This window comes from Anas platyrhynchos, chromosome Z (assembly GCF_047663525.1).
Source record: "Anas platyrhynchos isolate ZD024472 breed Pekin duck chromosome Z, IASCAAS_PekinDuck_T2T, whole genome shotgun sequence".
In the NCBI taxonomy this organism is placed as follows: Eukaryota; Metazoa; Chordata; class Aves; order Anseriformes; family Anatidae; genus Anas; species Anas platyrhynchos.
Genome location: NC_092621.1, coordinates 62,286,830 through 62,310,693, shown reverse-complemented (window position 1 = coordinate 62,310,693; position 23,864 = coordinate 62,286,830). Strand labels below are relative to the sequence as shown.

General features: G+C 38.1%; 1 protein-coding gene across 2 annotated transcripts in view; it reads left to right on the top strand.

Moving 5' to 3' along the window:
- EPB41L4A (erythrocyte membrane protein band 4.1 like 4A) overlaps nucleotides 1-23,864 on the top strand; it is a 136,100-nt gene that overhangs the window by 25,217 nt on the left and 87,019 nt on the right. The gene's annotated exons all lie outside the window — the stretch shown is intronic.

Below are 23,864 nucleotides of genomic sequence, written 5' to 3'. Positions count from 1 at the left end.
TTGTTGATGATCTGCATTTTTCATGTTATGTTGTGTGCTTTCTGTACAGCCTACCTTACTAAGACACTTGAGATGTTTTTAGAAATAACTGGCACACCTCATTATTTGTCTCTTCACTAGTTTTTGTGAAGTCTACACGTGTTACTGGGGTGTTTTTATCTTTTCCTACAAGGCAGATAACAGGCAGATGTTGCAAAACCTTGCCTGAAACTGTCTCACTGGAAGACAGTGCTCTGCTTAAAACTGCAGTTGGGATTCAGCATTCATCCTTTTTTTTTCTTTATAGTGTTAGTTTTTAACATTGATGAGGGTAGATTCATTTCATATGATTGCTAGGCCTCTTAACTACAGTGCTGTAGTTAAAGCAGGCTCCTAATACTCAGTGTGTGTGGGCAAAACAGATATCTATCATAACGCTCATTGATTTTATACAAAGGAAAGTGCTGATTTTTTTCTTCTTATTATTATTATTTCCCTCTGAGTGTGGTTAATTATTTTGGGGAAGGAAATAGTATATATGAAGTTTCTGGTGCTAGAGTTGAAATGTTATGAAACCTCAACGCAGCCTTTATTCCCATATCCTGTGGAATCACATCGTTATTGAACTGTAACATCACATTCCCAGGGGCATATTGTATTATCTATTCACAAAGTCATATTGGAGTTTTGTTGCGAGGTGCTTGGAACTGCAGTGATGGGCTCTGAGAAGAGACCAGGGGCTGCTCTGTGTCAGATGCTGCTATGGCCTCACCACAGGGCATGGCTGAGCCCAGCAGCCATGGGTGAGTCCCTTGGAGAAATGGATTTAAAAAAGGGCAGGAAACGCTGTCTGGCAGTTGTGATGCAGATGAGTGAGGAGGGGGGGAAAAAAAAAGTGAGAAGAACTGCAGCCCCCATGAACAGTGCAGCAGGAGGGCAGGAGGTGCTGCAGGCAGGCAGGCAGCAGCAGTTCCCCTGCGGGCTGTGCAGGGAGAGGCCCCTGGTGGAGCAGGCTGTCCCCCTGCAGCCCATGGGTCCCCCATGGAGCAGATCTCCACGCTGCAGCCCCCTCATGGGTGGAGGAGCCCCCGCTGGAGCAGGTGGATGTGGCCTGGAGGAGGCTGTGGCCCATGGAGAGCTCCCGCAGGCTCAGTTGGGGAAGGACGGCATCCCTGGGAGGGACCCCACAGGGAGCAGGGGCAGAGAGGGACTGTGAGGGAGCAGCGGAGATGAAGTACTATAGACTGATCACAGCCCCCATTCCCCTGTGCTGCTTGGGGGCAAGAGATAGGAGTCATAGATGAAGAGCTGAAGATGTCCCTGGGAAGAAGGGTTGGGGAAAGAGGTTTTAGATTTTTGTTTCTTGGCATCATACTCTATCTTTAATTGATGATAAATTAAATCAGTTATCACTGAGTTGATTCTTTTTTACCAGTGATGGTAATTGGTGAGTGGTCTCCCTGTCCTTGTCTTGACCCAAAAGCTTTTCATCTTATTTCACCCTCGTTTTATTGAAGAGGGTGAGAGTGTCTGGGTGGGCATCTGGCAGTTGGCCAAGGTCAACCCCCTGCAACAAAAAGGATTTTTCACTCAAAATCTTAGCTTTCTTGTTGCCCTGAATTAGAAAAATAAAATATAATTGTGAAGTGATAGCAGTGTTCATTACTGTGATAATAATGTTCATGTTCATAAATAAGAAACAGACAAATGGAAATATAAAAATAGTATTATGTTGTAGAAGTGCTCAGCAATAGGCATGGTGGACTACTGCTTTACCTCCAAAGCTGAGTTGTGGTGTTTTATTTTGTTCTCCCACTGAATTTAGTTCAAAAATACTTTGAAGTGTTTCAGAAATGAACTAATTATAAGAGCAGTTTATGCTTGTTTTATTTATTTATTTTTTTGTGTCTATTGAATTTTGAAATACACCTTATTCTAGCTGCAGAAGAAATAGCTTTTTGAGACTGTCTTGATCATTTAAATTTTTAGGGTTTTATATGCCTTTATAAACTGAGTTTAAAACAGCTACTCTTTTATGTTTTTGACTGTCAGATTATAATACTATTCTTAATTAAAATTAAAAAAAAAAAAAAAAAGAAGAGAGGAGGAAAAAATCAAAGTGACAACATTCATTATTCATTGAAATACTTTATAACTTTTCTTATTGCAAACTCCAGTCAGTGGATTTAGGAACAGAGTATGATAAATTAATGCTGATAGTGAATTATTGATAGTTTATTCTTGAATGTGACTAACATAAGAGTTTTAGAGCTCTTGAGAGTGTAGGGTCATGAATTAACATGTGAAAAAGATTCAGCACCTTGTAAAGATGTGTTTTACTTGCATCTTAAATGTTGACTTATCTTCTCCACTAAGGGGATCTTGCCTATTATATTCTTGCTTCCTTCACTAATTTGGTATTGCTTATTGGCTTTTACAATATTATTTAATATATTTAAATTATCATACACAGATATATCATAGATCATAGAGTATTTCCTCTGTTTTACTAGTCTGCCCATAGAGTTATTATTTTTTTCCAGTTATTTAATTCAGCTATGTACCTATTGTTGCATGCTATTGAATCTTCTTCCTATTTCAATGGAGTTTTTCAATGAGTTTAGAAGTAAAGATGAGATCTTTTCTGCTACCAAGTGTTATCAAAAATTTATAGTGAAAAGGCTAATGTTATTACGGTACCAAGCATGAAGATATCTCCAGGTATTTCCATGAGCTTTGTCATAGAGGCACTTTGAAACACGCTGGTTTTGTGTTCCACAGAACAATATGTTTTCATTTAGTATCTTTTAAAAATTGTACTTTATGTGTCGTGTCTCAAAGTGGAGGTTGTATTTTTAAATGAACTTCAGAGATTAGATGAATAAGATCTAATATTATGAGTTTGGTTCCATACTCAGTCAAGATTTTATTTCTGTTTGAAGTGTTTTTTTTGTGCTGTTGTTCAGACAAATTAGGAACGAGATTTAATTGGAGTTTACATAGTGTTTATCTTTTTGTCAAATAAGCTGAACATTTCTAATTGACATACAAGTTATTTGGGAACCTGATTCTTTTTCTCTTTAAAAAATAAAATGGTCTAGGATTTGTTCTCCCAGCCTTCTGGGTGGATGATGCAAGCACTGGCTTAAGCCAAACTTGTAAATTTTGCATGCTAATGATGAGAATTGCTGCTTCCCAGCTTGTAATAAACTCCTCTGCTGGGATGCTGGCATCCCCACATGTTACCAGCTCCACAGCTTCCCATGCCAGAGGCAACTGGCAGACCTTAGTGCCTCATCGTGGCCTCCTCATGCATGCAAGGGTTTTCTGCATACTCCTCAGCCTTGAGATAGCTCTTTGGCCAGCCAGTGTCCTACGATCTGGGTGGAAGACATGGAGGACTCATCACGCAGAGAGGTGTCTGTCTCACAGACCTTATGGGCTGGATTTTCAGGACGATGGGAGGTCTGAACGGGGCAATAGCATCAGAATTGTTTAGTGTGGATGTGTGAGCCAGCTATGATAATAGTCCCTCTTAATACCATTTTTCTGTATTCTTAAACTGGGTTGTTTGAAATATTTGGAAACAAGTTCCCATATTTAAAATGTGTTCTTTTTGTGGAACCTGTCTGTGGAAAAGGGTATCATTTAGTCTAACACACAACCTTCTCATCCATAGCATAATTTGTCAATTGAGACCTGCTTCAGTTATCTGGTTTTACAGAGGAATTGGACCGAAGCCTAATGCAACAGCTTTAAATCAAGATTTGCTAGCGTATATGTGTGGGGTCCCAATTATCTCAATATTCCTTTCCAAAACAGTGCCTGGGGCTGCACTACCACAGATTTGGGCTGAAATTCTGACTTAATTTATTTTCCTCCTAACAACTTTATAAAGACAAGAGGATGAAGGACCAGCAAGATAAATATCTTTTTTTTTTGTGTGTGTGCTTTATTAACATAAATGTCTTAAACGCTAATTGATTGCACCTATTTAAACCAGTGTACAGGTGTAACTGAAGACATCAGTTAGCTATCTGCCTATATTTCAGAGGTTATAAAAGCAATAGTATTTCACTCTGGGAAATGAGCTTTATATGTTGGTTTTGAAGTTATATAGGCTTGGAATAATTGTTTTCTTAAATTTTTCTGCATGAAGTGTTATGTGAAGAAGTATTAGAAATGTTCCCAGAAAGGCATTTACGTGTAAAGCTTAAAGGGCAACACTGCCTTGAAATAAATTTTCCTTTTAAAGGTTCAACTTACACAGTTGTGGTGCTACCTAGCACATTACTCACTGTACCAAGACATTAGAAGTTCCTTATGTTTTACAGCTCAGAAACATGTCCTGTGTTTTGGAACAGTCAGGTTTTTTGTTTGTTTTGTTTTGTTTGTTTTCTTTTTTTTCCTTCAAAATTTGATCTCGAAAGATAGAAAATAGTTTACTGAAGAGTTATTTGGGGGATGACTTGTGAAGTATGAGGAAGCTGTATTGTCTACCTTAGTTTTGCAATCAGATAGCTCTTATTTTTCTTCTCAGAAAAAAACAAAAGTTCAGATGAAGATACTTGTAATTTGATAGTCAATTTAGGATTTTTCAAATACTGCCTTTCTCAGTTCCATGTATAAGTTAGTTATGAAGACGAATCATAACTTTAAGAAAATGACGGATCCACAAATCCGGCTGTGAAATGTGCAAGCTATAAGTCTATAGCAAGAAGTCTGTCTTTTAACAAAAGCTACTTGTAAGAGAGATGTGTTTCATCATCCACAGTGTGTTTCCAAAACATAGCAAATCTGGATCTCTAACATAGGTGACAGAAATTACACCTACTGATCAATGCTAACTTCTGAGATATCTTCTGCATATAATGACATAGATATTTTTTCATTTTGTGCCAGTTCCTGAGCAACAATTACAGGAGAATGAAAGACTAATTTCCAGTTTCTGTTAGGACTGGTTTACTTTCCTCAGCAGGTTAGTAAGTGTAAGCACTGTGGCATTGCTGTTCCCAAAGGAAAATCAGAGCGTTGTTCTGTTACAATAGGGGTGATAATAGCTAGGCCCATTTAACCTGTCCAAACAGTTTTCTCGTTTAAACAGTAATAGTTCATGGTAGTATGTATAGATAAATTGGTTGAATAAAAACATGAAACACAAAAGTGAATGAAAGAATTGTAATGCCAGTCATCTATGTTATAATTAATGCCAAGCTATCAGATCTTATTGTGCTTAAAAAGGCTTCTATGCTGGTCATTGTGATGCTTGTGACATTGTTTCGAAGTGGACCTGTTGACAGCACGGTAATTTATTGAAAGTAGGCTGCTCGAACTAAGAGACTTCTGTTAATAATTATTTAAAGGAAGTCATGACAAGTATTCTGGCCCAGACCTATCTAACTATTCCCTTTAGAAACTCCCAAGAGGTGACATTTCTGGAAATTGTGCTAAAGGTAAACAGAAGTTAATGTTGTGATTGACTTTATATATTAACCTATCTCTTGGTGTGTTTGCTTTTGAAGTTACACAGGCTTGCTGGTTAACACTAGAATATTTCCCTACAGTTTAGACGTAACTTAATATGATTTGATTAACCTTTTTGCTTTTTGAACTCCTGCTTTCCTTCTATATAAAAATAAATATATAAATATAACCACTATAAAAGTGAATATAAAGTATTTTTGTTGGTGTCATATTTATGAGCGTGTGCAATATGTATTAATCATGCTATCACTGTAATAAAAATGATTTTTTTTTCTCAGTTCATGTACTTGTACCTTCAAATTACATTTTCAGAGTTAAAATAAATAGTATTTGGATAATCAATATTTTATCGTCTTGGAATAATAAGTATACTGTTTAAAAACTTTAAAAATAAAAAATATATTTAAGCTGAGAATTTTGCAGACCATTTTCCAATTCTCCCCCCCCCCCCCCTCATTTTTTTCCGGTGTATATAGTGATATGAGCTACAAATATTTATTTAATATTTTCTGTGTGTGGAATAGTTTCTTACCATGTCAGTCATAGCAAAGGACAAGGGCACCCTTACCCAAGCTACCAGTGCTGTGAAGTTAACAATCACATCCACTGTCACCCAAATGCAAGTGATACGCAGCATTCCTCTCTTTACCATGTGTAATGCCTGGCTGTTACGTGATAGGATAGGGTCATCTAAGTTGGAAGGAACCTCTGGAGGTCGTGCAGCCCTGCTGCTCTCCCAGTTAGAGCAGATTGCTCATTTCCCAGCTGAGCTTTGACTGTCTCTAACCACAGGGGCACCATAAACTGTGGGCAACCTCTTCCTGCATTTACACACTCTCCATTGGGGCAGTTCACCTGCTCTGTCCCGTGATACATGTAATTTCCTCTTCTTATTGTGCATCCTTGGTGAGAGTTTGGCTGTGTTTTTGTACTGCATCTGCATCTTCCCTTACCTTCTCTGCAATGCAGGCAAACAAGTTCTTAGCCTCTTTTATGTTACATGTGGCAGCTCTTTAACCATGTTTGTGGCCCTCTGTGGAGTTTCACCCCAGTCTATCGCCATCTCTTTGTACATTCCTTTGTGTGAATTTACTGTTGTTTCCTTTTGTCTCTAACCTACCAATGATCTTTGTTTAATTTATGACTGTAAAACTGCAGACATTTCTTGCCTTTACATTAATACTAGTGTAGCGTGATAGAAATTTCAGGTCGGCTGGAAGCTCAGAGGGCATACAGCGTTCCCTTTGGGGTGGTAATCTGTGTGACTGGGGCACTTCATAGAGCCCTGCACTTCAGCAGAATATCAAAAAGGTGGTGGGTTGCTTCCTTTGCTGAAGCTGTGGCAGACCTTCTTGTAAACCATTCATTCAGGGTGTTCGTGACAAGTGCTAGCTGAGCTGTATTTAACAAATACGTTTTCATCCTTTGTGTCTCCATTTGTCACTGCTTAATGCTTTTTCAGATGTAACAGAAATGTATTGTTTTCATCTGTAAGGTCATGTCCTTGCAATTTTCTCCTGTTGCATTGTACCTTGTTTCTATCGATCCTGTCCTCCAGATAGTTTTCTTCCTATAAGTTGTGTTATTCTCTTCTTTTGTACCTTTTTATTTTATACTGGTACTTGTTTTAATTGCAGAAATGCAAATACTGCTAAGTGATGTCTATTCCACCTTCAGAAAGAATGAGGAACGTGTTTTGATAATGTTCCTGTAAAAAGAAAAAAAAATGTTATTTTTTTGTTTAGCCAGATTCTCATCTGTTTTACAGTTCCTCTACTAACTAATACTTTATTCAGTTTAATCAATAACTTCTTACATAATGGCAAACCAGATATTTTACTGAAGCTCAGACTGGTGAGATGCTGCTTCTCCTGTTCTGGAAAAACACATTTGTCAGTAAAGAAAGATTTTGGCCTAGTGTGTTAGAACTGCCTACAACCCATGGAAATGTGTCGGGTTGATTTCTCTTTACCTGTGCAATTTTAATCATCTTGAAAATTTATTCTAAGTTTTGTATGGTAGTGAGGCCAGACTCTTAACCCAGTTTTACAAAAGAGGAAGCTTAATCAAAGAGATGACTGCGGCAGTCAGTACAGAGTAGGAAACAGACATGAATTTTCTCATGCCTGCCCATATGCAAAAGAGTTATCTTTTATCACTGAGTAGATTATGATGATAATAAGTTATCTAGACTTTTGATATGTAATTTCTGGTCTTAATGAACCTGGAAGTCTCCCAGGATAGTGGAGGTGTGAATATGCCAGACTGACTGTACCCAATGCCAGGTGTTTCAGGTCTAGTTTACGAAGGTAGGCAAAAGAAAGTATTAAAGCATTCGTAAAACGAGTTGGAGGGAAGTACCTATCCTCTTCATGCTTCTAGTGGCAATTTCACTCTGCTTGTTAATTTTCATGAGGCAAACTGATTCTCAAGTAAATTACCAGAAGCAGCCAAATAGCCTTTTCCATATAACAGAAATCCTAGATTTGCCAGTCTGAGCTCCATGGGTCTCAAATTACTGTTTAATTTGTAAACATTGTCTGTTTAAATGATTCTGTGAAATACATTTTTTTTAATTTTTTTTTTTTTTGCGCAGTGCATGCTGCAGTATGACACCATTAGTTGTCTGCTGTCAGAACAGTTATGTCAGTTGTCAAGTGGTGAAATACTTTTGAAGCTTAGTTATGCCACTTGGCTTTGACAGTGGAGTCATATACCTTTTCTCTTTCATTATAAATTTGAGAGCAAACATTGTGTAGAATGATGGGGCTTACATTATTCTGCTGTTGAATTTACCAAACAAAGTTTTTGGTTTTCTAACAGCTGTGCATTTAAACTATGAAAAATTTTCCATTAGATTTTTTAACTGGAACACTGTAGCCAACTGATTTGTAACAATTTTGAATATTGAGTGTTTTCAGGCAGTGTAAATTGCCCTGGGGCCCTCACTGAAGCTGTTCTAATCTCCATCAGCTGAAGAGACTGCAAAGTTTTGACTCTAAGGACTTGTTGCAGTAATAAAATTAAACAGATGGGGATTTTTTCCTTTTCCATCGTTTAGCTAATCTATGACAATGTTCTTTAGGGATTCAGTGTGAAATTAGGTTTCAGGACCAGGAGTGTGTATATATATATATTTTTTTTTTTCCTTTAATTTGATTTAAGCAGTTGGAATGTAAGTTTGACTGGTCTAGATCTAAAACATACAATTGTTTAGTATAATTTGTGTAAATAACCTAATCTATCCTGGATATTGGTATTGTGTGATTATGTGTGTGATTGTCCAGGAAGAAAAGGCTGAATTTTCCCATGATACAGCTCAGCAATTTTGACTTAAGTGGAATTATGCCCCCTCCACTCCAAAACAAACAATAAGGATGTTGGTGAGTATCAGAGTATCATATTCTTTTTTTTCTTACAGAAATGGATGATTGTGATGTTTGTGCATTTAAATACAGAGATGAAGAAGAAGATAATGATTCTTACTGAGTTTTTGAGGAAAAAAATACAAAGAAAGCTTTCCTGTCAGATCATGAGGAGCTTTAATAATTACACTAAACATAGATGTTGGACAAAAGGAAGTCAACACAAATGTGTAAGCATCTCAGGGTCTTTGAATATTAACATGCTCTTCCCTCCTTACCTTTAACATTAGGCATGTTCTAGTATCAGTAAGAATACTAGGACATTTCTATTTCTATTTCTATTTTTTTTTTTAACCAAGTTTTAATCCTGTTGACCTACCTAACCAAAAGTTCTACTGTTGTTTTGTCTTACTGTAGCTCTCAAGTGGATAACAACTGGGTTATTTTCATTTAGCAAGATGGTCAAGTCAAATGTTATTTCTGCTTTGTGGCAAAAATGAAAAGTTGTCAAAAACAGCAGTTCTGAATTGAGCAAAATCTTTGTCTTGGTTTCTGAGCAGAACAGCCTGGACTGACCATTCTTAATATAGCTGTGCAAGCGTCTTCATTGCTTTGCTCACAAATTGTGAGGGCTGGTAACTCTCATCTCTGGAAAGATTCTGCATCTCCTCTAGTGCAACAAGGAGGGAAAGACATGGTCTCATGTGCTGGAACTCAGGACCATCTTTCTTCAGTTGGGATAAATCAGTAGAGGCTAAAATTTTGCTGTATCCTGTGATAAGAGAAAAAACAAACTATTTGAGCTTGCTAAAAGAACAGCAAACTCTGGAAGTTAGAGGTTTACCCGTTTGGTTTATCTTGCAGTAGCACAGAAAGGACAGAGTACAGGTGGCACTTGCTCTTAAGTCGCTCGCTTTCTGTTGTCTGCACTTGATTATCAGACTGCTCTTTCTGTGCCGAACTGTGACATCCCCAAATCCATCAGTTTCCTTTTTTAAAGGAAATGTCAGCAGCCTCGTTCAGTCTTTGATGATGTCTTCAAAGTGCAATGTCAGTACAGCCTCTCGTCATAGTTTCCCAACAACCAGGCAATAGCTGAGTATATAAAAGCTTTCAGACAACTACAGAGTGTATTTATGTGTACAGTTAGAGTGTAAAACAGTAGAAATGTCATTCTGGGAGAAGCTGGGCTTTCGACTTAGACCAGGGCAAGGTGAAACTTCAGAGTCTAACTTGGTTATTCTCTGTATTCTGTTAGATGACCAGGACAATCTTTGATAATCCTTCAATCAGTGATTTTTTATCCCCTCACATCTCTTATCTCAATTATTTTGGGAATTGAAAATACAGGAAAGTTATGGGGATGGTGTTGGCAACTTAGCCATTAAAGAGAGCAGTCACTTTCTTTTGTGAGGGGTTGAGTGGTGGCAAGCCCAGGCCTGGCCTTGGAAGTGTCAGAGACTTGGTCGTTAGGTAATAAACTCTTCCTTAACAGGATGAGTGATGCATATTGCTGGTTTAGTGTTGTACTCCTCCTCTACCCAAGGTAGATGTAAGTCTCAGATATATATCTCATAGCATGGCTGTCTCCAGAAGTTGTCCAAGTTCATGGTAAAATCTCACACATTTTGCATAACTGGACATACTAAGTGGTGGCCTGTTGGAGGCCTGTGCTGTGACTGGGTAAGTGTTCAAACTCCATGGTAACTAGCAGGGTTTGGGGTTTTGTTCACTTCAGTACTGAGAAGACACTTTCAGCATACGCTTCCCAGCAAGTTTCTGGCAGAGAAATTAGCAGGCTGTAGTAGGTCACAACACAATGAATTTATTTAGAACAGAATAGAATAGTTGAGCTGGAAGGAACATGCAAAGGTCTCCTAGTCCAACTGCCTGACCACTTCAGGACTAACCAAAAATTAAAGAGTATTATGGAGGGTGTTATCCAAGTGTCTCTTGAACATTGTTGGGCACGTCAGTTTAATTGGGAGATCTGGGCTATCTTGGTTTATTTTCAGTGAAACCAGGTGGCATCATGCTCTCAGGAGCAGCTTAGAGGAGTAGGAAGTGAGCAGGTTGCAGTCCATTTCTTCAGCACAGGGAAGAAAGGGGATGTGTGACACCTTCACCTCCTGGTTGAGCAATGCCTAGATTTGTTAAAACTGACATGTTGATTAACATTGTCTTTGAGTATATTTGTTTTGTGGGCATTTTACTTTATGAAACCATAATTGTTCACAGGACCAATTGAGGACCTTAGTCTGTTTCTGTGGCTGAGGTATATCATGGTGGCTCGGGAGAAGACCTTGGCAGAAATGGTTCTAGGATGAATCCTTACTGTGGTGTAGATGGATATTAGACTGTTTTGGATTTGTATGGTGCAAATTTGAGAGAAAACTACCTGTGAGTTTTTTTATGTAGAACTGCACCTTTAATTGGGAAGGTAGTCTGCCTGAAATCTTGTTCTCTGTCCTTCTTCTATTAGCTACATGTGATGAAGATACATACCTCATCCTGTCTGGAATGTGTCGGTATTCTGGGGTCTATTTAAGTGACAAAACAGACATTTCAACTTTTGAACAAATACCTAAAATTATTTTTAATAACTGTATGTATGGTAACCATGTACACTGAGATGTATATATTTTAAGTTCCTGATTTTTCATGTTGTCTCGTGACAGTCCTGATGTGGTTATCGTCACCAGTGAGGTTTTGTGAGTAAGAGTTTGTTTTTTCTGGTTATCATCAGAAAAAAACAAAACACCTTTATTTTACACAGTACTTAGTGACACCCATATTCCAGAGCAAGATGTCACTGACTTTGTAATTACACCTCGAGTACTGGGGAATGTCTAGCCCATTGCCAAAATGGTGGACATTGGGCATAGTTTACATCCACATGATGTAGCACGCCTGAAAAAAATAAAAAAAAATAAATGTTTATTAATTAATTAAAATGGAGGAGGGAGAGAGGAGAGACTTGGGGGCTGTTACTTTATTCAGTCCAGCTGAATATACTGCTAATTTTACTATAAGCAATCTATTATTTTATCACTGACCAGTGAGATTAAAACTGAAGATTGTGGGCTTTCCATCTTCAAACTTTTTTTTTTTTTTGCCTTTGTATTTTAGTGTGAATAGGATCAAGTCAAAATCACACAATAAGCTATATTTAATGTAGCCAGAAGCAGTGCTGCCAAAAATTTTGTATTCAACATATATCACAGGTGAATGAATAATCATGTTGGCTTCAAAAAAGAGATAAAACCTAGTACGTTTCAAGCAAACTAAAAATGAAAGCAGTAATTTTCTATTTGAAATAGAACAGTCTAGTCCACAGAGTGTGTTGTGATTTGCCTACAGTGAAAGTGCACTGGGTGTTTCCTGTACTTTAAAGTAACATACTTTGAAGCACAATTGTTTGAGGTTTGTCTACAGCTCTGTGGCAAGGTACAACTGCTGCAGAACTGGAGATATGCTGATGAAGACTCCTGACAGCACACTAGTGGCTTACCTGCAAGCTTGTGAATTAAACAGAAAAGTTTTTACTATCAGTCATCAGTTTCATAATTTATTTAGCTTTAATTAATCTTCAGTTATTATACTCTTAGATTATGGGAATGAAGTTTGGAGTTGTTGTTGCTTGGGTCCAAACAAAAGTGACTATGCTCTGTTGTCTTCCCTGTGAGCAATTGTTGACTTTAAACAGGTTTTTAGTTTGATGGCTTGACTGTTTTCATCACAAATGTTATAAAGTAAGTGGTAGAGATCTTATTTCCAACATCGACTTAAAGTTTTCTGCCCCAGAATTCAGTGATATAATTCATATTGATTTAAGCAGGATCAGGTTTTCACTCCAATTCTCAAAATTCCCCTAAAGTGAAAAAGCTCATTCAGTTATTTTTTGCATTGCTAATAGATTCTGAACAGATATTTTTGTCCTCAGGTTTTAACTGGCATCTTGTTTCTAAAGCAAAATATGTCTGTGATTTAATGAATGTCTCTATTCAGGAAGCTGTGTTTTGTGATTTAATTCATGTATCTAATCAAAAAGCTGTTTTTTTTTTTTTTCCTTGTTTTTTTTTCTATTTTCTTCCCTGCACGAGATGTATGAGCTGACCTATGAAGTACCACAGACAGCCACCCCCATTAGCAAAGGACAGCATGCCTGAGGCATTTTATTAATTAACCTCTCGAGTCTGATAATGAAAGTGCTGAAAGGATACATTTTTCATTAGACACAAAATTTAGACTGTGGGCATTTAAAGGGTTAACTGCTCCCATCTCTTTGAACACTTTTGCTAATGAGTAGACATGTTTCTAGATGTATAGAAAGAAAGGCTTGGGTTCGCAAAATTCCGTGTGCTATATTCTTGTTTTCTGTATAGATCCTTGTGCTGTGGTTATTGCTATTGTGACTATCTGCTGAGACTGTAGAAATCAATCTGATACTGCACATGGATATAATCACTTTATCTTCTCCTTCAGGGGGATATATTGCAGAAGTGTGGATTAGGTGTGATTTTTGTCTTATTTTTTCTTCAATATGTGTAATGTTTATGTTAGAACAAGTAGGCAGCTACCATGTACTTCTAAGATGTTCAGTTTCTTTGTAGGTTCCAAATCAAAGAACAAAAACCTTCTGCATGATTAGATTTCAAAGTAAAAGGTATAGCAGTTCTTTGGTTTGTATCCTCATGTTAAAAACACCTTTCCCAAACAGCCTTGATACATTAAATATAAATTTATTAAAAATAAGGAATTTTGGCTTTTTTTTTTTTTTAATTGATGAGTTTACAGCTTAATCTTGGCAGGTAGTACATACAGTGTTAGAGAAATTGTTCTGGATTACCTCTAAAGATATACAGTGCATATGAAACATTCTGTATGTATAATCAAAACTGTTTTATATCTGAAATTTTTACAGGTCAATAAGAAATATCAGAAGGTAGTTATAATATTATATGCTGTACACTGCCAACACATATTTAGAATTAATGGTAAAGTAGCTGCTGAACGTTGACTGAAGACCAACCTACAGTTTCTTGTATGAAAACATATAATATTGTGTTACGCATATGCAATTTTCTGGAAGTATGTAAAGGCTCTTTGGAGTATACTAACAGTTCTAGGGAGCAGATGAAGACTAAGTATTGAGAAGGTAGTTTCCTTGTCTGGATCACTGGGATTAACATCAAGTTATCATTTGAAAGGTTTAATTGCTGAAAGGGAGAAGGAATAGATGCCACAGGGAGAAGTAAGCTGATTAAAACTTGCTGTAGCTTTCCTTATAATCGTGCAGAGTATAGTGTTCTCTAGTTTTTCAGAGGAAAATTAATGTATATGAAAGCTAGGCTTTCACTAGAGCCTCATGCTCAAGAAATAGTTTAAAATAATACTGACTTTTTATAAAACAAAGAAACAAACAAAAACTTAAGGAAGTATCTGTAAATTCAGTCTGAAAAGCTTGTTGTATCTTTCTGAATGAAAGTGATTAGGGAGAGGTTTGCTACCACTGCTGATATTGTTTGGTCTGTTTGTAGGTGTGCCAGTCATCAAGTTTTGAACTCTGTTGTGACTTGCATTATTTTACAAAGCTTCATTCAAAACAGATTAGTTATTTCCAAGAGAGGAGCAACTTAAAATTTGTTTGTCTGTCATAGCGAAGGAAGCCCACGCAACTTTTCTTTGAAGATTTTTGAAGCAAAGTCTGTGATAATTACTATCAATGTGGTTACTGTGCCATGGATATGTTATTTGCTGTCTCTTTTAAAAATATGCCCATAATGAGCCAGTTTATAATGCTAAAACAACTCTCTCAGAAGAGATTTACTCCAACTCTATTAGTTAAATTCAGTAAGGATGCTATTTCTTCCATTTTCTGTCAGGTCCCAGTGACAACCAGTTCACCTGTATAACTGGTGTTTCTGGTGCTTCAGTCTAGGTGCCAGAGCTGCAAACAAGTTGCCCGTGTCTGGAGCTATCAGATGTTTTTCTGTGTTACCCATCCCATAATACAGCACTGTGTAGAAATTTCCTTGCTTGATTCATGGGGGAACGAGGAGGAGACTGGCCAGGAGGGAATGAAGTGAGTTGAAAACGGATCAAAGGGGAAAAGAAAAAAAATAATGATGGCAACACCGTAGTACACATATGCAAGAGCCTGACTGAGTAGTTTGTAGGTTGCTTTAATTATCTTTGTTTATTTATTTAGTATTCAGGGATATCATTTAAAAAAAAAAAAAAAAAAAAAAAAAGCTTGGATTGTGATATATCTGAATACCCAGGGCTTAGATCTGTAGTGATTCAGGAATTGAATGACAGCTGAATGAGGCGCCCTTGCTGTGAGGGGGCAGGCAGCAGTAGTCAGAGGGTGAAGAGCAGAGCAGTGAGGGGCTGTGGCAGGAATGGCCCTTTCATTCCTCCTTGCTGTTGCAAGTCTGTTAGAGTTCTTCCTTTCCCATGGAGGGGTTTTGTTTTGTTTTGTTTTGTTTTCAGTCAACGTTGTTAAAGTTGAATGCAGCCCAGTACCAGTGAAATGGTAATATGACCTTGTGCAGTATGCAGCACTGGATAGTAACTCTTCAGGACAGCCAGAAATTTGAGAAGGGGCAGAAGAGAATGAAGGAGTATAGAGTTCCCCCATTAGCAGCCATTACAGCGTGCTAATGAATAAGTTATTCTTGTCCTGATGCAAACAGTTATTTATTTATTTTTTATTTTTTTGGGCAGGGCTTGCTAGTAAGCATATCTAGAAAACTACTCCGTAACACAAATACTTACAGTGTATCTTCCTTTATTCTCTTAAGGAGTGTCTATTTAAAAGAATTCTTTTTGGCAAATGCAGTCTTTACTTCTTTTTCAAACAAATTTCCTGATGGATATTATGAAATATTTTAATGAGAACAGAGTTTTAGTAGAATCAAATGAGTTTAAGAGGAAGTATCACAGCAATTGAGTTACAAAAACTTTACGAAAAAGGGATGTACAATTTATACATTTTTTTTATAGCTGATTGGTTGCAGCGTTGACTATACAAAAACACTGTTTGCAATTGATGGATGGAAACAGGTACCTTGACTGTGCTGTAGGTGGGCTGCTTCAATTCCACCTTGCCTCTGCGCCATGCTGCAGCCCCCACACCAACTTATCCTGCCCCCAATGAAGTCAACAGGGCTTTGCATCTGTTTCCACATGAAGGATGCCGTGGTGGACCACAAAGAGATGCTTGTGCCCCGGACTTGGGGAACACATGAAACCCTCCAAGTGCAGGGCAGGAGGGCAGAGGCCATCTTCTCAGAGTGGTTTGGGGTCCTAGAGCCTTGTCCATGCAGTTTACTCTGCCTCCAGCACACAGCCTTCCTGCACATCCAGGTTGAGCTGAGTTTTCTCTACAGAAAGGCCAGCTCTGTCATGCAGAGGGAAAGATGCAGAAGAGCCCAAGATACATCATGTGTACTGTGATAGACTTGTTTCAAGCAAAGGGCTGCGTTTTTAGTTTCTTCCCCCTTCTACTCACCATGTCCCCCAAATCAGATCCAGAAAGAAAAGGAGCCTCTGTCCTTTTAGAAAATAAATTCTCTCTTTGTCCTTCCCATTAGTTTTGCAGCTAAGAAGGATTCCACTGTTTTCCTGGTAATTTTTCCTCTTTTGTTCCTTGTACCATGTCTTGACTGAATGGTCATAAGATCTTTCTGTGACTGAAAGAAATGATAAAAAATAACAAACAAGTCTGAGAATTTTTTCAAAAGTGTTTGAAATGAGCTTTATGGAGGGCTTTGAGATGTGAATCTGCTTGAAGACAAAGTTTTAAACCTCCGAGTAATTAATTCCTGTCCCTAACTCTTGAACATGGGAAGGGGAAAAAAGGCTAAAGAAAAACTTTAGAATTTATTTCGTGATTGTTATCCTTCTGTTCCTGATCTCATGACCAGTACTTTGAAAAGACTTGGATGAAGAGGGGATGCTAGAAGGAAATACACAAAAATTAATGTGGAATGGATGACACAGGTAACAGTCAAGGGGTAGCAGAAATGGGTATTCCAAGACACAGAAAACGAGGCCGTTCACATTTACGAGACATCGCAAGAATACACGCACGGTCAAGTGATTAACTGTGTGACTAGGGCTGAGTGCAAGTGATGACAAGGACACCAAGTTTGGACTTTGCTTGTGACAAGAAAGAGTGAGGCTTGCTCTTTGGTCAGAGTCTTGTAGTGCTCTGTATAAACAAGCTTTTGCACGTATGCTCAGCTCTGACAGTACAGCTATTCATTCTGAAAGAAAGAATTGCCAAAGTAGAGGATTAACAAGATCTATGCTGATCTTTTTTTCCCTCCAATTCTTCTTGTTCCTAAGAAAAGAAAGAAACAAAACAAAACTATTTTACCAACAATTTGAGCCAGCAACGCAAAGATCTTGGCCTGGATGTGCAGGAGGGCTGCATGCTGGAGGCAGTGCAAACTGGAAGGATGATGCTCAGGAGTTCCTGCACCATGCTCTGAGAAGATGGCCACTGCCCTCCTGCCCTGAATTTGGAGGGTTTTACGTGTTTCTAGAGCCTGGGGCACCAGCATCTCTGCATCTCCCCTGAGGAGCCTTGGGCAGTCCCCAGGGGCGTGTCTTCTGTGTGTGTCATTTACAGTAAATCCTTGAGAAGTGTCTGGTCATTAATTTGTGTGTGCTTCTTTTCTGCCTCGCCTGGTGCTTGGGGGCTACTTCTGTAGCATCTCTCCCTGGGACATGCAGGGTCCCTGCCTGTTTAGAAAACACACCAGGCCATGTAGCTCTCTCTTCTTGTGACTTAAAACAGATTTTGTGAAGGGTAGAGAAGTAGTAGTAGCCAACATCTGAACCATTCAAGCAAGTGGTTGTATGCTGTATTTTTGGGACTCCATTATTATTATAATGAATTTTTCAGTGATGTAGAAAATATGCAAAGTGTAGGGGGATGATGGAAATGGTCATTTATATTCAGCTCTTCAGAAGAGCTCTTTTCTATGTGAAGTGGAAGTGCATTATGTAGCTTTAACTCGTCTGTCATTTGGTAAAAAATGTAAATGTTAACAAACTGGATAATTTTATCATTAGTGGGCAGATTAGGGAACAGATCTTAAAATGAAACAGGTAAGGCCTAGATCCCTCCACACAGAACGAGTTGCTGCCAGTTTTCAAAATACCGTTCATGACTGATAAGAGATCAATTTTAAAGCATTAAGTATTAATTATATTTCCAAAACTTAGTTGTCTTTCTATTATTGCTCTTGCCTGCTCTATCTCTTCTTTGTTGTCTTCACTGGACTCTGATTTCTGCTTGGAGCACTTCTCATTATAGTGGATGTGTGTGTACAAATTGCACAGCTATACAAAGTAAATATAGTTGCTTGTGTTTATGTGGTGATGTAGCTCAGTGTTTTGTCTGCATATTTTGTAGCTGACTACACTAAATTACAAATGCTACTATGCTATAGACTAAGATGGGATTACACTACACAATTTTGGATAATTTTGGTGGTATTTAGTAATACTGTTGCTGTCTGGGCTGCTCAGAATTTTATTTGAAGAGCTACTCCAATTTTCAGTTTTCCATCCACTTTGTAGAGCAAGAGATTTGCTTTCAGACATATATAACAGTAATCAAAAGAAGCAAACTTGCAGGGCCTCTGGATGCTTAGATGAGAACAATTTCATAGTTTTTGTGATAAAAATAGTAACAAGCATATGCTTACTTTTGACTACTCAGTAAAATCCTTATCTACACCCAAAAAAGAAGCCTACTTCTAGTTATAGGAAACTTTCCTATAACTCAAACATTTTGGTAAATATTTGTTTAAACTTTTTTCTTGTATGTTCTATTTTTTTTGTTTTCTTTTTTTTTTTATTTGTTGTTTTCTTTTAGTCTGAGTCAAGTAGATCAGTTTACATTTATCTGTGACTAATCATGCAAGTGCACTTGAGCAGTCTTTAAAAGGGGAAAGGTTTATTCAGCTTAAGATCCTACTCCTTGAAATCCTCCCCCCATAAAGGAATTGCCAAAAAAGTTGATTTTGAAAGGTATGTATAATTTTGAGACAGGTAAACCAGTTGTTGAAACAATCAAATAAGATGTAACTTTGGATGTTTTTCTAGAATAGGGATCCTAACCAGATTTAATTTGATGACTGTAAGTAAAACCAACAAATTTACAGGCATCTTAACATGCAGCATTTTAAAAATCAGTGCCATAGATAGCGTTCCAGCAGACTGAGCAGGCGCTGTGTCGAATTCCTAGGAACACAGATGGGGAGGTCTGTCCATGTATCTGTGAACTTGTGAGATGTTCTCGGGGGAGAAAATAAAAAAAAGTTGGCATGTCTGCTGTCAGTGAAAGACGAAGAGATGGAAATGGGTTTGTACAATTCAGATGGTACGTTTTGTATGCTGTGTCCTTAGGGCAGACGGCGGTATTACATTTGTATGTGTTAAATCCTCAGCTTCTGAAAGTGTTTACTTATATTACATGATTTTGTTGAGGAATGATTGCACATATACAATAACGCTAATTTAAATTCTTCTGTGTTTGGACATGCATTCCACAAATTAAGGTCAAGCTGTTTCATCTAGGTGAATATTTGTAAATATTAAAGCTTACTAATTTAAAGATCTCTGCTTGAACTTGCATTGTGCAAATTGAGGCCCAGCTGGTTGACTGCCCTGGGCAGAACAGTTACTTGTTCTGTGCTGGTGAAGACCACCAAGAACTTGGATTTTAGAGCCCTGTGCCTTGCTGCTTTTGTGTGTGTGTGTATGTGTGAAGGTGATGGTCTTTTCAGAACTATAGATAAGGGTGGAAAATGTCTGGATGAAGACAGTGAGAAAATTCTGCTTGGAGATGCTTATTCTTGTTACATGTCTACCAGGAATGGGATGGACTGCTGGCTCTACTCACTCTTAAGTTGCGTGACTATGGGCTGTTTTTATACAGAACTTTCATCTCTCCTTAGGAACCTTTACCTAGAGCAAAATGCTGCAATTTGGTCTCTGAAAACGGTGTGTAAGCTTGGCATACGTCTGCCTGAGCATGTAAATGCCAACTGGTGCGCACGAGGTTCCTCTGACACATGCGTCAGGGGCTGGGCTCACTCCCTGCCTCTCCCTGCTCCATCCATGGGATCCGTTTCCAGAGCCTGTGAGCACATCATGTTCTGCATGGGCAGTGCCTACTGCCTAGCACATGGCAGCAGATCACACGCACTTCTTGCCCAAAAGGCCTGTCAGCAGTGAGACCCATGCTGTCCTGTGCTTCACTGAGTGGTCTGGGGGTGGCTCAGGGGTGGTCCTGAATCTCACAGCACAACTGGGTGTTGTGCTCTGTAGCTGCCCCTGTGGTTTTCTGTACTCTAATAAACTTCCCTCTTCCACATTAGAAACCTTCTGCTCTTCTGTATTCTTACCTTATGCCAGTATATAATTAATTCAGCATCAGCTGTGACTTTCCAACAGACTTAATGGTTGCAAGGGGGAAGGAGGGCATATCAAAAGAGAGCAGATGTGTAAAATGGAAATTTTAAGGCTTCTTTTAAGCAGGGGCTCAAGAACTCATCAGCATCTTCCTTAGCATTTATACAGTAAGAATTAGAGTCCCTTGAATGAATTACTTTCAGGAGAAGGGTTTCATAATGGGTACTTGAACTAATAGACGCAATATTACAAGGCTTTCTCTCTTTCTTTTCTCTCTTTTCTCTCTTTCTTTTCTCTTTTCTCTTTTCTCTCTTTCTTTTCTTTCTTTTCTCTTTTCTCTCTTTTCTCTCTTTTCTCTCTTTTCTCTCTTTTCTCTCTTTTCTCTCTTTTCTCTCTTTTCTCTCTTTTCTCTCTTTTCTCTCTCTCTTTTTTTTTTTTTTTTTAAGTAAATAGTGGCTTTAGTGCGTATATATTGCTTTCTTTCTGGGAGAGGGACTAGCATCCTACTGAGGCAGACGTTGCTGCATGTCATACTTTGTCTTTAAATTCAGTTAGCATTGATTGTTGATCTGATTTGGCTTGCACTGCTGTGTAGAATACAAAGGAGAGAATTAAAAAAAAAAAGATCAGACCAGGAAAACCTCACTGGAGTTGTTTTTTTTTTTTTTTTTTTTTTTTTTATAAAAAAAGCTTGGAAGAAAAGAATTCTGTGAGACTACATATACATAATGTGAATATGTTAAAGCATCATACTATATCATTTTTAAAAGAGATATTTCTTTCTGATTAAAATAATACAACCAAATCATTTTTCTCCTGAGCATTGTCTGTCATTTTCCTTAGCCAGTAGAAACCTGCCTTTCTGGTTTATGAAGCCACGGTACTAGCATGTAGAGCAAGATGTTATGACTCATTTGAAAAATTCTTTGTTCTCTCTTGAAAGCACTGTCAATGATATTTTCAAACATACTTGGGTTTGCCTCCTATGAATGCAAGCCTCTAGCAAGTCTGAGCTTAATGCAAGGCAGATTATATAATTTCTGCGATGTCATATGTTGCGAATGTAATCCTATTGACATCTTCAATAGATGTACTCCGCAGTTTTGCTGATTGATGCTGTATTTTTGTCAGGGAAAATAAAACAGCTTTTCTGAGTTTGCAAAACTTTCTTCAAATGCAGTAAAAATGTTTTTCAGGCCTGAGAAGAAGCCTCTTAGGGATTCATCAGCAAAATTCCTCTCCTGATTCCACTTGGAGAACCAAATTACCTGCATGAAACCCTGAAATCAGTTGGCTTAAACTGGGAACTTTAACTGAAAATGAGGCTGTAGTGGTTTCAGCAAGGGTCTGTGTTGGACCTGAAAGGTGCTCCTCAGTGCTGGGAGGTTAAGCAAGTGGGTTTAGGGTAAGAGGGGGAGCTACAGGGTGCCATCCTCTTGGCACTTCTCTTGTGCAGCTCTGCCTTGTGTACGTAAGGCAGAATGTGAATGGCATTGCTAAGGAGGGCTGTGGAGGTGATGGCAGACAGCATATTTTGGCTGAGGATAGCCAACAGGGTGAGCATCTTCCTGACGCAGGGGTGGGGAACTGCCAGCCATTGTAAGCGCAGGTTTTGCTCAGCATTTCACCACAACTGAATCACCTATTTCTGCAGGAGCTGCAGCAATGGAAACGCTAACTGAGCTGTGTCAACAGAATAAATTAACAGGCATTTATGCTCATTCTCAGCCTAGAAATTTAAGTAAAAAGCAGTTAAAAATGCTTTATGCATTTATCTCTGAAAAGAAAGAAGGGAGTTTTTAACTTCAGCCAAATCAGGTGTGGAACCTCGGTGTTTGTCAGGGTTAACAAACTAGCATTATCCTCCATGCAAGGAAAGCTGTCCCAGAGATTTGCAAAGAGCCCATTGCAATCCTAAACTGACTGAAAAAGGAAACTGCCAAGAAAGCTGGCTGGATCCTGAATTGGTGCAGAATTATGTAGGTTCAACTCCTGTAAGACTTAAGCTTTTATGTTATTTTCATATCTTTGATGCTACCAATATAATGCATCATTGTTGTAGGATGCCTGAATGGAAAACCAACTGCTTTGTCTTTGCTACCGGATTGCTGTTGTTTAGTTCTGCTAATAAAACTAACTGATGAAACAAATGATGTCAATGGTCGGATGAGAAGAGGGTAGCTCACTGGAAGAAAACAAATTAAAGCATAAAGATCACTGCGTCTCTGCATCCCATCAGTAGGCAGCTTCCAGTTTCCCCCTGTGGGTCACAGGTCAGACAGCTCTGTTTATGCCTTCTTCAGTGGTTTACTAGCCAAAATATGGTTAACTGTTTCAAAAACCCGTGCCTCTGAGTAGCTGGTGGTGGAGCTCTTTCTGTCTATAATATTATTTCAATATTTAGTACCCATTTTGAAGTGTCACCATAATTTATTCCTTGATGCCTTAATGGAATAATTTACAACGAAGTGAAGGTTGTATGTTGTCAGGGCTGCTTGGTGGTTTTGTGCTTTTGCTATGTCTGTTTCCTAGAACTTCTGTCCTGCCCTGGGTTCCCAAGATGTAGTTGTAACTGTTTGATGGTAATTAAGCAGTTATTTCCAATGAAGTTAATTGTCTTTATATGAAATAGGAAAGATGAGATGAATGTATGTGTTTTTTTGGTTGGACATCTCTTTTGCTTCTTTGAGTAGCAATGGATTTAAAGAGAAAACAAAGGAAAACAATTACGGCTTCAGTCTTGAAACACCACTGTCTAATAATTAAACTTTTTTGTTTATTTGTTTGCTTTGAGGCGTGTTTCATTTTCCTTTGTTTTGTTTCTTTGTTGGCTATAGTGTGCCTGATAGTCACCAGATAACAAGGACTGACTCATGCCTTATACTGCTCTTACAACCCAGGTTGTTGTTGAGGAATCTTACGATAAAACCACTGTATTGCTGTGCTTTATCCAAAATGCTAAAATGAGATTTAGTGAATTTCTGATTACCTTTATTATACTTCTCCCTAAATTGTTTTCTGTTTTGTGGCTGATAATTAAGTCTCATGGTACATGCTGAGGCAATATCTAATTCCAGTTGCTTAGTATAAATAACTTGCATGATTGCTTAGACTGTTCCATGGTAAGAATCATTCAAGAATATATCCTAGTTTAAGCAAATATTTATTAAATTTGGTGAGCAGTATGAATAAGCAACTCCTACCCTACTACAAATGTTTACATTGCCGTTACTTAGAATGTGATTGTCCATCTGAAATTATACTGACCTTGCCTGTGAGACCAGATTCAAATGGTGACCAAATGAACTTGGTGAAAAAGAATGGGTGCATCTTCCTTGCTATCATGTGATTGATATTTCAGTAGCAAGCATAAATTAAATGTTTGTTGGTGTTTTTATTTTATTTATTTTTTTTAACACTATTTGCCATTTTCATTTTTAAAATTATTTTTCTTATGCTAAAAAGTGAAACAGTGCAAACACTGTCTCACAGCCTCCACTTTCTGCTTCATCTCTTTTGTGCATTTTTAGCACAATCTAGAGGGTTGAAGGGGATGTAAATGGGTTTATGAAATCCACTCTAAACTGGTCATCAGTATTG